The sequence below is a fragment of the Molothrus aeneus genome, chromosome 6 (genome assembly GCF_037042795.1).
Source record: "Molothrus aeneus isolate 106 chromosome 6, BPBGC_Maene_1.0, whole genome shotgun sequence".
Lineage (NCBI taxonomy): Eukaryota > Metazoa > Chordata > Aves > Passeriformes > Icteridae > Molothrus > Molothrus aeneus.
The window spans coordinates 20,914,874-20,928,580 of record NC_089651.1 but is presented as its reverse complement, the minus strand read 5'-3'; the positions used below and the strand labels follow the sequence as shown (position 1 = coordinate 20,928,580).

The following is a 13,707-nucleotide window of genomic DNA, read 5'->3' as shown; positions in this document are numbered from 1 at the left end:
TTTTTTTTTTTTTTTGTTGTTTGGGCACTTATGTTTAGAGTTTTTTGGTTTTGCATTTTTTTGGAGAGAGGTGGGTGGGTTTATTGGTGTTCGGTGGGGATTTTTTGATGTGTAAATTCAATTAATGTGAATATTTTCCTTATAAATCCTTCTCAATATGAAACAGAGCTGCTATGAACATAAGTGTCTCATTGTGTTTGGACTGGATCATCCAAAAGTGAGTGTACATTTGCAATTAGGTGTGACTCACACAGTATTAAAACTCTGCAGTGTATTAGTTTAATTGTATATAAAATGCAAGAAAATGTAAAACTTAGAATAAGGTTTCTAATAGCAGAAGAAAAGCTTTCCTTCTTAGTTAAAAAGCCTCTGTCATGTTAGCATTACTGCATTAACTGAAGAAACAGGAATTCTGAAAGAATTTATTTACAGTTGCAAATCCATCAAAAGGAGAAAGGACTGAAACCAAACAAGGCTAAATGATTCATTCAAGGAGTTCAAGAAATCTTGGACTTAGTGGAACACTGAGAGGTTTCCAAGTGCAAGCCTTGGATGCAAAGCTGTGGGGTATTTTTGAATACCAGAGCTCTCAAGACCCTGTTCGACCTCTGATTTATAGGTTGACATTTACAAAGTTTTAACTACTGGTTGGAAATATTAAAAAATTCATTGAGATGAACTCAATTATTTTGCAATTAATTTATTGATTAGAATTGTAGGTACCAAAAGTTTCTGTTTAAAACCTAATGGATTTGAGAATGGCATAGAACATATGGTATTTAGAATTCTTTTTCCTCTGTGCTTTTTTTTGGGAAGTGCTCCTTGCTGCCTTATGTCAAGCACTCAGCAAGTGCACGTGTCAGAATCTTTTTGTAACTTCCCAGAACAGCCTAAAATGGTTAAGTTTACAGGAATACACTTGTTTTCTATAATTCATTCTTAGAAGAAATCTGCAAAATGGAAAACAGATTGGATTCAGTCACATATAAGTAGAGATGTAGCCTCCCTTACCAAAAATATCAAAGTGTCAGTGTAACATACAATTTTTCTATATATGCCTATTCAGATAGTATGGCCTAAATGTTACACAGGTTTTTGAGTTGTTTTATGATCAGTGATGATGTGATGAGTTGAGTAACAGAATTTTTATTTTTCACTTTCTCTCCAGAGACATTTTACTCATTAAAATTCAGTTACAGGGAGTATGTGGTCTTCATACTATGTAAGATTAAAAAAGTCATATAGTGTAAAAGCTGAAAAAGCACTGTAGGATGGTACTCAGCACTAATGCTCTTATTAAACCCAGCAATATACTTAAAGATATTTTCAGAGGGTAGTTTTTTCTCTCCTAATAAAACCCACACAGGCATTTCGTGGGAATGACAGAGACATCACTGCATGCAATAGTTGTTTGTACCTTGTCATGCATCAACTTTGTCTCATTTCAAATGTAGAAGGAACAGTTGAAAATCATCACTCTGAGTCACACACTGTGACATTTTTCCATCTTCATTTTTTGCTGTACTATTTATTGGGTTTTTTTCTCTGTGTCCTAAATTGCTGATCTAAATTACAAAAATCTAGAAATATGGGTATCTGGAATGGATTGTTCAGATGATGTGAATTTAAGCAAGTGGGATTAAAGTGGCATGTGGTCTTTCATCCTTCTAAGACACCCTAGTGTGTTTAATACAGAAGCTTCAAATGGGAAAAAATAATGGAAACCAACCAAACAAAAACTGGATGAAAAATCATAATGTTAAGTACAGACAGAATCATCTGAATAGCAAATAATAGCTGTGTTACTAGAATGATTTGGGAGTCACTTAATACTGAATCTCACAAAGCGATGCAGAAAACATATGATGCAGAAAACAACCCAGAAGTACTTGATGATATGGACAAAACACTTATAAACTGATTGACACTTTCACAAGTAGTTTTTAAATGTGTACATGGCAATCCTGGCAATGTTATATGAAAAAGTTATTTCCTAAGGGCAGATTGTGTATCTTTTAATAATTAGGATTTTGAGGTTATTTTAAGAGTTTGTATTTTAACCTTTGACTTTGAAAGACAAAATTAAGAATGCATGCATGGGTATGATCTTACAGCTAATCCTTTAAAATTCAAAATCAAAAAGAAAAAGTACACAGGTGTCAAAATAAATTAAAATTTTATCTAATTTTCTTTCTATTAAAACCAATTTTGAAAAAAATAATTTCAGAACAAAAGGCACATTGATCTTGTATGCAGTGTTTTTGCTTTGGATTTCTGAGGGTTTTAATGGAATTTGAAATTCAGCTTCAAAAAGGAGCTATTGAGCTATTACATATCTTGGCAATGAGGAGAAAGAAGGTCTAGAAAAACTGGCATTTCAGAAAGAATTGAAACAAGTGACACTGAAAAGAAGAGAAGAATGAGGTATGGAAGTGGGGGAATAGTAAAATTTTTCAGCGCATAAAAAGTTGTGGCAAACAAAGGCAATCCATGCTGAATGTGCGCAGGATGTATTGGTTAATATTGGATATGGTTTCTGTAGGACATGGATTTATACTGTGACACATTTTTCCATGTTGTTAATGGAAATCTCATTCTAATATAGACACTGAAATATTGGACCATAAGGCAGTAGAATATCTATTACTAAATTCTTCCTGAACAATGTAGAGTGCTTATCAAAAAGGGTGACAGTCTAACTTGTGAGAGAAGGTAGAGCAGTAAAAATATTACTTGTTTAAAGGAACTAATTTTCTAAATATAAAATGGGATAGATGACTTCTAGATTCAAGGTGAAGATTATTTTTACATTCAAACTTCATAAAATTAATTAATTTCCAAATTGTAGTGTTTCTTTTGTAGTGGCATTTAAAGTACAAACCTGTTCTTAGTTTTGAAATGGCAAACAGACTGGTTTGTACTACTGCTAACACTTGAAAATATTAATAATATTTCTGCTATTTACAGCCTGTCTTCAGACCTTCAGAATACAAAGCAGCAGTGATTTTCCCATAGATTGCAGAAATGAGTTGTTTTCCTGAAACAGAAACTCTAATAAAATAAATTAATTTAAGTGATGGCTTAAAATTATGACAGTGACTTTCAAGATGCAAACAAACTGTTTATGGTTATGTGGGAGCCAGTCTGTGAGAAGTAAGTGCAAGAATTTCACAAAATCACTCTGAGCTAAATATACAGAATTATTTGTTAAGGGATATCAATTGACTTTTCCCCCTGGTGCTTACTTCTTACAGACAATTAAAGCATGGCAAGTCCAACAAGTAGATGTGTGAAAATCAAAGGTTTTACTCCAATTCTAGTGGCAAGATGGCTATTTGTGGCAAACTTGAGTGACATTAGAATTTCTTCATTTTGTCTTGTACTTTTCTAGTATCTTGAGAATTATTCAAGGTTGAATTGATTTGCATGAATCAGTATTTAAAAAAAGTCTGTCAAATGCAGGCATAAAATATGTTCTTTTTAATTTAAGGTCATACAAATACAAATGTTTGGAAAAAAGTCAGTGTGCAACCACTCTTTCCACTTCACCACTGTGAAGTGAAATTACATAGCAACAGATTTGAGTATTATTAGAGTGGTTATTGAAAGCAAGGAGAAAATCAAGAGTTGACTCATGTATTGCTGAATTTACCTGAAATGGGGAACATACAAGTTCGTTTATTTCTGTTTGATGATTTGAACATTTTGGAAGTAGAATCACAATCAAGGTTACTGTGCAGTTTGAAGAAAGTTGTGGTTACATATTCTTAAAGCTAGTAATTTTATTCCCCCTACTCCTCCAGTTTTCTTCTTTTGCTGTAAATTAAGCTACATTTTTGCTTTAACTCATACAGGTGCCAAGAATGATTTATAATAATAAGTCTGCAAGTTAGTCTTGCTTATTTTCTCCTTTTAGCTGTGTTCTGGAGGAGATACAGGACTGTCTTTTACAGTTAAAATTTTTATTTTTGAGGAATAAAAAATAGAAATCACTCTTGGTTTTTTTTAAGACTTCATATTAATTTCTTTTAATTATTACTGACGGATGTTTTAAGAGTTGTTGACAATGTATCCTAACTCCTTAAATGACCTATTTAGTATAACTCATATGCAACACAGTAGGCATAGGTCAAAACATCTCTCTGCAATCTCCCAGACAGTCTTTCAGAAGTCTGGTGTCATGTCCTATATACATGGAAGAAAGGTATCCACAGCCAGAAGTGCATTCTGCTGCATCAGTGTCACCTTTATCAACATCTGTACAAAGTTCCTTGATGAAACTGTTACATAAACCTTCTTAACAATACACAGTTGTTGTGAACAGGTAATGAGATTATAAGGAAAAAATTTGGTCTCCTTTTTCTCTATTTTTTTTTATCAGTTGGTTTTGTTTCAGAGGCCTTGATGCTTTGATAGTGCTGGCAGGAGCAGAGGAAGACTGTCAGAGTGAGACATCTCCATTGCTTGTCTGAACTTTGGCATAAGAATGACAGTTGTCAGGAAAAACTCAACATATGTGCTGATCCCCAGTTGATTTTTCATGTCTTCTGATAATTTAGACTTCACTATCCTCATATGATATGTTAAATTTTTTCAGTATGTCCAGGTTATTTCCTCTAGGTTACTATTTACAGCTATAAATTCACACAAAATTATTTTTACTCTGCTTGTGTGGGGCAGACGAGATAAGTGTATGCATACACACATACTTAGGTATTATAAAACAAGAATAGCTGACAGTCATTTTATAAAGGTGAAAATAAAAAAATAGAATCATAGAATATTCTGAGTTGGAAAGAACTCACAGGGGTCACTCAAGTCCAACCTCTGGCCCTGCAATTCAGCTTTTCTTAAGGTAATTCTGACAAAGTCATTGTGTATACATTGCTTGAACAGGTCCAGTAGGATCTGGCTGGTAATCATTAGAAATATCTGAGAATAAACCCTTGGTGCACATTTTGCCTCCCATTTCAATGGACATCCACTATGTTTGACCACAAACATAGTGGTCAAACTGTCTTATGCATTTACAGTTTTCTCAAGTATCATTCAAAAGCAGGTTCTTTTTATAATCTCTGTAATTCTCTTCCTTAGTATATTCATATCCTAAAATTACATATGACTAAATATTGTATTTTATATAATTTTATTTTGATTAAATATTTTACGTAGACTTACATATCAGAGTATTAGAAAAACCTTTATATACTTTTTATCAAGATTTTCAAACTTGCCACATTTTCATGAAATGTCTTTTTAGTCTGGCTTCTAAAAATTCAGAAAGATATGCCATATCTAAAAACACTATAAATTTATGTAGGTTAAAGTAGACCAGTTTCATCTGGAATGATCCAATGTAATTTGAAATGGAAAATACAGCTGCTTCTGACATATTTGGGTAAAAGTTATCTATATTAGTTATACTTTATTTATTTGAAAGACTGGGACTTGAGATTAACATTTTTGTGTTGGATAATTCATTCTAACTTTATTTTCAATAGTGAATAAATCCAGCACACCAGAGTATCACAAGCAACAGCAGGATATCAATAAAACTCAGAGAATAAAACCAGATGTCCCATAATGCCCTGTTGACAATCTTGCATAAAGATCATCACTTCTTTAGCTAATAAACTTGTTGAGGTACTGGGGATACAAGTGTTCTCTCATCATTCTTAATACCTTGATCCTGCTGTTCCAGTTTTAAGGTTGCCTTTTCAATATTTTCATTCTACTTTTAAAGGTATAATATTTTGTGAAATATTTCTAGTGCCTAGATTTGCAGAATGGGTGCTATTTATTCCTCTGAGACCATGCAGTAGGTTCCTATTCAATATACAACAACTACCAGCATTGTAATGCTGAATTCAGCTCCCAGGAAAGCATAGACAATATTCCTAAGCAATTCCTTCTCACCGTAGCTCCCAGTTTTCATATTAATTATAGGGGGAAAATCCCTAAAACTCTGGGATGGTTAGAAAACAGGTAAGATATGCCAGAGACATTGTGGGCTCTTGTAGGTGTTGCATGTCTCTGCTGGATGTGCCTTGAGATACTCGTTCTAATCAGATATATTTGAAGCAGGACACTGGACTGGATGACCCCTTCCCTTCCAAAGTAATAGCTCTGTAATTTAATTTGTCCCTTGTAAATATTATTGGGAAAAAAAACCCAAAAAAACAAACAAAACAAACCAAAAGAGACCACCAACAAAACCCAAACCAAGAACGTTCTAGGAAGAGTATCACATTCTGCAACAGTATATTTCCTCTCTTCTTTGTCTTTAACTTCCCTGGTTGTTCAATAAGAAGTGTAAAGATGAGGTAGTTTTTATAAAAAGTTTGGCGAAAGTCGTCAGATAACAATTCTGAATCTTATGAAAAATTAATTATACATGGTGCAGTGCTTATTGAAAGAAATTGACTTTTTAATGAAAATATGAATACATAAATCCTTTCTAGTTTTCATTTTTATATTCATCCTGACCTTCCCATATCACCTTTGCCCTCAGCCATGTTGTTCTAAATTGCTTGCTTACTGTTGTTCTAAAATTGTTCAGTGAGTTTGGAAATGGTCAGACAATGAGGAACATGTTTTGTACTGCTTAGACCATTAAGCTCCTGATCAAGTTAGAAAGCTTTGTTCAGGTCCTTTGTCATCAATGTCTTTTGAATAATGATAAAGAAAGATGGTGACATGATGGTGACAGTATTGTCTTTTACCTACTAAAATTTTGAAAGAAATTGAACACAAATCCCAATTCTCGCTGTTGATGTGAAAGTACTGTGTGGTAATTATTGCAAAACACCTACCAGAAGTTTTGAGGCTGGTATGCTTTGTGGGTCTGTGAGATGATTCCTATATATGGATTGTAGACACACTGCCATGAAAAGACCTGCATCAGTACAACTTAATGTGTGGGTGTTTTCTTAATTGAAAGGTAATAAGTTTACAGGGTTTCATAGATAGATAAATACTAAAATGCTACTAACAAATTGGTATTCTTGATAGAGGAGCATGATAATTAGTTGCTCTTAATAGTTTCCTTGGAAATGCACTTCACCTCAATCATTACTGCTCAAACTCATGGTCTAACAAGGAAAATTACCATACGATTTTTATCATATTATCAAGTGTATTCTGAAATAAATATAATGAGTCAAGTATAGATAATGTTTGGAAGTGCTGATACCAGCTGCCTGAAAGTCTCTCACAAGGTTGGTTGCAACACACTGCAGTAATGTTTTATGACCTGGTAAGTCTGTTTGAGCATTCTCTGAATTTCTGCTAAAGCCTGACTTTAAAGTCAACCAAAACCAAAATCTCTAAACAGAGACTGCTAATGTGTATGGGAAAAGAAAACAGAAGGAAGCAGAAAAATTGAAGAAGTTATCTCAATATTGCAATCATTTTAAAGATGGGCCTGAAAAATAAACTTGCACATTGTGATTTCATTGTTTGCAAATACTCAAGGAAGCAAATTCTTGTCAGAAAAAAACTTAGATTTTTGTTCATAAAAGCTAATTTTCAAATACATAAAAACTAAGTTTGATTTTTTATATCTATAAATTGATAATTTCATATTCAAGAAATTAAGATTGCCTTCTTTGTCTAAGTGACTCATTTGTTTTTTGTGTGTGTGTTTGAACCTGATGCCTATATCCGATTTCCTTTGCTGACTTATTTATTTTCATTCTTCCTGGGTGATTTTAGGTTTTGTATATGTGCTTTCTCTGACCCTGCAGATTCTACCTTCTCTTGTTAACCTTTCTTCCTCAATGCAAAGCACTGTGCTGACGTTGGTACCCATGCAACTTCTAGAGCATTTTACCTGTTCTTTGTTCAGATCACTTTCTCCAAGACTGATGATATATCTTGTTGGATAATATTTAATGGCTACTTTGCACAGAGAATTCTGACCACCTCAGGAAGCCCTTTTAGATATGTCTCCATTTGTAATGGATGAATTTTGTTGATAGTAACCAGTTGATGATCCCTTTGCTTGTGTTGCCAGATCCATTTCGCAAAGAGCAGCAAACTTGTGCCTGGATTGTTACAGAGGTATTTTCCCCAAATGACCTGTGCTTCTGCAGCCCCTCAGTGCTGTTGAGCACTGATAAGGTGCATGCTCTCTGCTGTGCATTATGACAGTCTGAGTGACATGCCATGCAATGAATAATAATGTGTCATAGCTGCAAGTAGTTAGAGCTTCCCCTCACTTCTAGCACCTCGCCTAATGTGCCTCTCCCACACACATTTGTGACAAAGGGCTGAGGTATATTTATATACTTGCTCTCATTTAACCAAAGCAGAAATTCTTGTCATTCTAGAGCTTAGCATATAAGGTCTTCATCAGCATGGTTGCCCTATAAATATCCCACTTAAATATCTTAGAGAATCAAATCCCAAGGATGGGCATTGGTATAATACAGAACTAGCCCAGAGAAAAAACATCAATCAGTTTGCTAAAGTGGGAATATATAAAATGCAGGTATTTGAAGTTTTTTTGCAGCAAGGTACAGAAGAGGTATCTCAAATGTATCCCCTGTCTTAGTATTAGCATATTCTGGAAATAAATTCCCATCTGTGAATAAATTGCCTAATGCATATTCTCTCTGCATAGAATTGCCCCAGTAATTATGACAAGCTGCAATTTGTTTTGAGTTTTTAGGGTTTTTTTAACTGACCAGCAGGCTTAATGACTGACTCATATCTTGCCATGCACTGCCTCCCACCTAATACCATAGTGACAAGCTGCTCGTTTTCTTCTGCTCAAAAGAAATAAGGAATAGAAATTAAGTCTTTCGAAAAATGGGGTAGTTATCAATATCAGTATGATTAAACTGACCTGGATGGTGCTGACTACCTGCAAGGTTACTAATGGACCTTAAACATTTAGCATGTATTAATTTCTGTTATATTAGGAAACAAAAAATTAGTATTCTTTTCTGGAAGGCTTCTAAAGATGAAAACATATGGGAGTTAGCTGATTAATGCACTTAGACAAAATCTGTAAATCACAGAATTTTCCAAATCCACACATTTAAGCACTTTTTAGAATATCTTTTAGAGACTTTGTTTGCAGAATAAAGTCAGGTTTTGTGATGCTCTGATGTTGCTCAGAAAATTTTAAAGTGAAGAATTTCAGCAAGTGCAAATTCTTGTGTGAGCAATAAGAATTTAAGAATTTTTGATCTTAAACACCTTAATTTAATAGGAACAATGCCAATGCTGCTCTGCCTACAAACAAACAAAAAATCCTAAATTATCGAGTTCAAGGACCAAGCTGCATCAATCTCTCTAAAAATATATACTTTTTAGTATCCAAAATATAGTTTATTTTCAAATATATATCTAAATTTTGTCAATTATTTCTCACACATTTTGGAATATTCTTTTATATAAATAGCTATTCCTTAAATATTTCTAACTATAAAACCTCCATGTCAATTACATTCAAACATTAAAGCATCTAGACATTTCCATTTTTCATGATAAACATCATGTACATAGGTTATGTATCTCAAAAAAAGGCAGAAACAAAACAATTTTTGATTCTTCTATCTGCAGTAGTCATGCAGGAAAAGAAACAGCAATTTACATACCATTCTGTGATTTTCAATAGCTATGTCAATTCTCAAAAAAATGCTAAGGGACAACAATTCTGTAAGGAAGACCACATTGAAACCACATATTGATTGTTTTCATATCAATAAATAACAAGGGATAGATTTCTTTTTTGTTTGTATTTATTTTCCTAAAAAACCTGAGGGCAGGAGAATTAAATAAAAAAACCAAACCGATTTGTCTTTAATTATCATATTTCTTGGGACATATTTTAATATGAAATTGAAACAGCTTTTGCAACCTCAATCTTTTTGAGAGATTGCATTAAAATTTTTCTTTGAACCTAATATTTTCTTCTAAATTTCTCTTCCAGAAATGAAATGCTAGTAAAATGTACTGTATCTGCTTTAGTATTATAGATGGTTAATTCCTGCTTCCAATTCTATGCCTTCATGGATGGAGTTACTAAATGTGTTTTCCAAAAGTGATGACTCATTGTAGTTGGCTCATCTTTGGAGAACACATTTTAACTGGAGCTGGATTTAGCAAATATTGCTGTGCTGCTTTTGAAAATAAGGCCCACTTGAAACATTTTAAGTGAAAGGTCATTTCCCTTGACCTCCTGATTTTTACAAAATGTGTTTTCCATTAAGTTTTGACGAACTTTTGGAAATTTGTCTTCAGCCTCTTATTCTAATTTTTTTAATATTAGCCCTTCTTATTGTTCAGAGACTATCAGTACTGTGATTTTTGAAGCTAGTGGTGGTCCTTATCTCTTATAGATTTTTTTATATTTTATACTTCCACTGACATGCACAAAGGAGTGTAAAGGAAATAAAATTTAAAGGAAATGCAGCCTCAATCTAAGCTAGGAGAAAAGTGCAAGGAGAGAGAAATAGAAGGTCTGAAAAACCAAAAAACATTTAGTATAACTCTGGATCAAATCCAGACTTCTGTGCATCACATCTTGTGGTTCCTTTGCTTTTTTCCCCACACACAAACAATCTATAATTATCATGATGTGCATCTTAAAACAATGTTACATCCCTTACAGGTGTTTTATCCTGTTCATCACCAGAAGTAATCGTTTTAACAAGAAACTCTTCCCAAGACCTTGAAGATCAGATGTGATTCAGTAAGGTGAGTATTGATTTAATACTTAGTATTGATTTAATATTTAGTACCATTCCACCTGGGAATGAAATTCAGAGAGTTTGTAGGAAAACTAATTTAGCCTAAATTATCACTGAATAAAAAATAATTAAGAAGAAAATATTGTTTATTAATACAATAAAAATAAAATAGTAATTGGAATATTTAAAATATTTTTTAAGAAAAGAAATATTCTTTAAATAATCATTATTCTTGCCATCACAATCACCACTTGTGACTGATGGCATTTCTTCTTATTAGGGTGTCTAATATGGGGTAAATAAAGAATGAGAAAAGTTCTCAACCACAGATTTTTTAAGAACTTTTCAAAGGATCCTGCCCTGATGGGGACAAAGAAGTTTATTTGTATTAAACCTGTTTCCTCTCATTGTCTCCAAAATTAAGAGTTATCTTTTCCACTTGTAACATTTCCAGGGCTTAAGTGCAACTCCAATGAAAATTGGTCTTGGCTGTTCTTCTGCTTATAGTGCTTTGTGAAGCGAAAGTTATGGAACAATCTTGTCTTCTTTTTAGAAGTGACAATACAGTGGACTAGGCAGGCTGTTGGTCTGTTCTAGAGTGGCAGTAACCCAGTCAATTCCAAAAGAGTTTCAAGAGGCTCAGCATTGTCTTGTAGTGTTTCATCCATCTCTCTAAGGTCATACTGAAAGATGATTAGGTGTTTCATATGCCCTTTAAATGATGTAAAGTTTTAATGTGTTTGTGGAGATAGAAGGGAGAGCTGAGCACCTGATGAGAAAATTCAGAGAAATTAAAGGTGAAGAGTAATTGTTTTAAGTAACCTATACCATAGTTCAGAACATTAGTGAGTATAAATACAGTACTTCTTGCCTTTGTTCATTTCTAGGTCCTAAATTGTTTTCTGACTTCACATCCTTCTAGTTTATGCCAACATCTGTCAATTTACATTTATACTATAACACACTCAGGCATCTTAATTTATTTGATATCAGGTATTGACTGCTAGGGTACAGAAAAGAATTATAATTATTTAGAGGGATGACTTTTTTACCTTATATTTTCCAATCTGCCTTGCCTGGTGTAGTGCACATCATGTGGTGATTATGGGGTTGGGTCATGCACAGACACTACTGGAAGACTTTACAGTCCCCAAATAAAGGTGAGTCCTTCCTGTTTAACACATGCAGTAAGTATTATTTCCATTTTACAGGTAGAGAGGCAGGTGTGGAGAGAGTCAAACAGCCCATCTTGAGATCATGCAAAGACTCTGGAAATACAATTCCAGTGAGTCCTGGCTATAACACTTTTGATGCCCACATCACTAGCAGCAGTCCTACAAGCACCAACGGTAAGAAATCAGGTCCTTATATAATATGCATTGTAGTATTTCAATCCATTTGAATTTAGACAAATCTGGAAAAAAAAAAGCTTAGGTTGTTTACTGGTAGCCAAGGATGAGCCATTAGTACTTGAGGAGAAAAAAAAATAAAAGGAAAAGGGAGTAGAAAAAAAAATTGCTACGTAGGTACAGGGTTTTTTCATATTGACAAATGAGGATGAAGTGAAAATATTTTCTCATGTACAGATGATTCCCTATATTGGACATAGGAATAGAAGATGCTGAAGATACTTAGCTGAAGTAATTTATTTTATATGTACCTGAAAAGAGATCTTGAAAATTAAATTTATCTGCTTTGGAAATGTTATTTATGCCACAAAATTTTCTTATTTTCTCCTCTTTGACAATTTTCCCTCTCTATGCAACATTTATTTTCCTCCCCAATTTATTGAAAGCTGTAACTTTCTTTGCATGGTTAAAGCAAACCATCCTGCTTGTTGTGATGAAAATTTAGAGATCTTGGATGTTACCTTTTCTTTGGCTCAGAAGTTAAATTGTAAATCTTTTCCCTGTATCAGAATTTCACTTTAAATAAATGCTAAGCATAAGGACAAGGTGGGAAAATACGGCTGCTAGGTTGTCCCTCATTAAAGTTTTGAAGTATATGTGGTTAGGATTTAATTCTCAATATGTGGAAATTGTATTTTCCAGTCACAATAACTCCACAGGAGAAGAAATTAGCATGTCTGATACATTCATCTCTGTGTCAAAGTATCATATTTTTGCTATTTAATATTCACTGAGGGAAAAAAGGCTGTCACACTATAAAGATATTATTTTCAAACTGATGTATCATTCCTGCCCAAATCTAGTTGTCTATATTCTTAAATTTTCATTCTCAAAAATTTAATTTAAAAGAAACTGTCCCTCTTTTTTACTCTACTAACTTTTTCCAATCTCAATGATTATATAATTGTGTGGTTTCGAAAACCAAGTACATATTAAATGGGCCATGGATATAAAATAAAGAATGCTCTATTCTCATTTACACCTGCATTAATCTGGAGATGGTCCATTGAAATGAAAGGAGTAATTCCTCCCTATGGAATGAATTCATGACAGCTTAATGTCAATGATGCTCAGTCCTAGAAAGGAGAGAATTCTTCTCAATCCAAATTCTAAGCCTTAAATTAGTAGCATAAGAAAATCACAGGATTTGGGTACTATTCTCAGAACAGCTATATGGTGAAAACCCTTGAAATTTATATGTCCTACTCAGAATTGCAACACAATTCCAAGACCTGAATTAGGAAACGTTTACCTTTTTTCTTCCTCACATTTTTTTTCCTCAAAGCATAATTCATTTTAGAAAACAAAAGAGACCCTCGGCTAGTGCAGAGTTGAATGCTAAGCACATAACTCTCATAAGCCCACAGTAAATGAGAATCTAAGAGCACTTTAGAAAAAATATTTTTACCAGTTAAATATGAAGTTTCTTATTTTCCTTTTATGTAAATACTTCTATGGACTGTTAAATTGCAGAATCATAGAATACTGGAGGGTGGAAGGGACCTTCTAAGGTCAGATAGCCTATCCCCACTGCTCAAGCAGGTTCACCTGGAGCAAGTTGCTTGGTGTCGTGTCCAGATGGCTTCTGAATATTACCA

General features: G+C 33.6%; 1 protein-coding gene across 4 annotated transcripts in view; it reads left to right on the top strand.

The window, feature by feature from the left end:
- LRRC4C (leucine rich repeat containing 4C) overlaps positions 1-13,707 on the top strand; it is a 483,508-nt gene that overhangs the window by 374,856 nt on the left and 94,945 nt on the right. For all 4 annotated transcript variants that reach the window (XM_066551192.1, XM_066551187.1, XM_066551190.1 and 1 more), the window contains 2 exons: positions 10,622-10,707; positions 11,912-12,049. The gene's annotated coding sequence lies outside the window, so the exon portion shown is untranslated. The remainder of the gene's footprint in view (positions 1-10,621; positions 10,708-11,911; positions 12,050-13,707) is intronic.